Genomic DNA, 2152 nt, shown 5'->3' with positions numbered 1-2152 from the left:
CCCCCATTTCCAAAGCTTCTATTTTTCTCGTCACCAAGCTCTCAACTCTGAAAACAAACTCTCTTTTTTTTGCTCTCTTTGAATTGTTAGTTTCCCAGGAAAATGTCGGCCGGAATTGTAAAATGTAGCAAAATCCGCTGCATTGTGAGGCTCAGGCGAATGCTGCGGCGGTGGAGGAACAAGGCTCGGATGGCGGCCACCTGCATCCCATCCGATGTGCCGGTGGGACACGTGGCGGTTTGCGTGGGGACTCGTTGCAGTAGATTCGTGGTGTGCGTGTCGTACCTCAACCACCCCGTGTTTAAGAAATTCCTTACCCAAGCCGAGGAAGAGTACGGGTTTAGTAACCAAGGCCTGTTGACGATCCCCTGCGACGAGTCCGTTTTCGAAGAAGTCATCCGGTTCATCTCCCGTTCGGAGTCGATTCACTCCGGTGGGTTCGTGGAAGACTTTAAAGACAATGTGCCACTCTGGAATAAAGAGTAAATTTGATTTGTGGATGGAATCTCGGCCGTTACTTCATGGGTTTAAGGAGAGAACATTCTGATGATATTAGAAAGAGACTCGGGGGGGATTTCCACTCAGTACCGAGTTACCTCAAACGAACAATTGATTATTGAACACCGTTTAAAACTTGAAACCGATGAGTTCGACCGTGTTGAGGAGCTGGTTACTAAAAATCTGGAGTTACGAGTTTTCACTTGCCTTAGTGGCAACAAGGTAAGTTGGCGGGGTTATAATTTTTTGTCCTTTCTTTCTCAAAAATTATTTGTAATTGGTTGAATTCGGGGGGTAAAATAAGGTGAGTCAATGTATAATGTCTGAGTTGGTGATGGAGAAGACAGGGAGGGTGATTAAATTGTTCACCGAGTCATCATCCCAAGTTAATTTATAAATCACCTCACTGCTGTAAATTCCGTAATATATTGAATGACGAAGGAAATATTTTAGTGAACATCGGACTCTGGAATATGGTATGATGCAATTCGTAAGTGTTTTTTTTATAACCACCGGCATCTAATTTATTGATTGATTAATTCAGATCGGGTACTACAGAGGTAAAGACGATTCTCCTAATCAAACTTGGTTAATTTGTAATTTTTCAGTATTAGAAATTTTGATCTTACTTAAGAGATCTAGTGTTTCATCTCACTAAACCAATTGATTGTTGATTTTTTCATAAATGGTTATTTTAAAAACATAATATAATTAAAAAAAAAGAAAAATTAACTGAAGACATTGATGTTGATTCATTGACAAAATCTTACCTAATGCTCAAAATCCTGATTACACCCGGAAAGAAGAACAAAAATGAGTAGATTGCAGGATTTTGTGTGTGTGTTGTGTGTGTGTGTGTTTTTTTTTTTTTTGATATTGGAAAGGCTCTAGTGTCTTAGCACTCATTACTTAAATTATTTGGTCCATATCGACCCACCGCCTACAAATAAATCTTTGTTGAGAAAGACAAGTTTAGAGAACATATTAAGGAAGAAAAAGACTTGTGCTGCTCCAACCAAATGGATGCCCAATAATTAAAAAGGTGTGGTCCGAAGGAACAGTATGGGAATAGGAAACCCAAGAGGAATTGTAAAAGAACCAAACGCAGTGGAGCATTATCATTATCACTTGGGCCCGAAGACAGAAGTTTACTGCAGAATCGCCTAAAGACGGTAATCTCTTTCACAAAGGCATCTATGCCAAGTTTGGCTAAACTTGGTTTGTCTTTACGTTTAGGGATGACTTGGAGTTCGGAGTCGTCCCCCTAAAATGTTTATTTTTTCTTATACTTTAATTTTTTACATATATTTTTAGGCTTGATTATAAAATAAGTATCTAAACTATATTGTTTTTTTCAAATAGGTGCTCAAACCTGTTTTTGAATCATCCACATGTCTAATGTTACAAATGCTACTATTTTAGGTGTTCAAGACGTAACGATCCTTAAAAAATTCCGTTACTTGACACGTTTCATACTCTGATAATTTTAAATTTTAAAAAAAATAATATTATATTTATAAAAAATCATATTTTTCTCAAATTACAAAATGTGTAATATCCCAAATCCCGAATTAGTAGTTCGGGTTGATTCGAGAACCATAGATAGAGCCCCAGAGACTTAAATTACCCAATCTTCAAATCTAAAGCTAAAAAC

The 2152-nt window shown here is 37.6% G+C and overlaps 1 pseudogene; it reads left to right on the top strand.

The window, feature by feature from the left end:
• LOC120157501 lies at positions 1 to 784 on the top strand (annotated as a pseudogene).
• Positions 785 to 2152: the final 1368 nt, after the last annotated feature.

The sequence above is a fragment of the Hibiscus syriacus genome, unplaced genomic scaffold (assembly GCF_006381635.1).
Source record: "Hibiscus syriacus cultivar Baekdansim isolate YM2019G1 unplaced genomic scaffold, ASM638163v2 tig00111273_pilon, whole genome shotgun sequence".
NCBI classification, from domain to species: domain Eukaryota; kingdom Viridiplantae; phylum Streptophyta; class Magnoliopsida; order Malvales; family Malvaceae; genus Hibiscus; species Hibiscus syriacus.
Note: the sequence above shows the minus strand (reverse complement) of the source record. Positions and strands in the feature narration are given on the sequence as shown.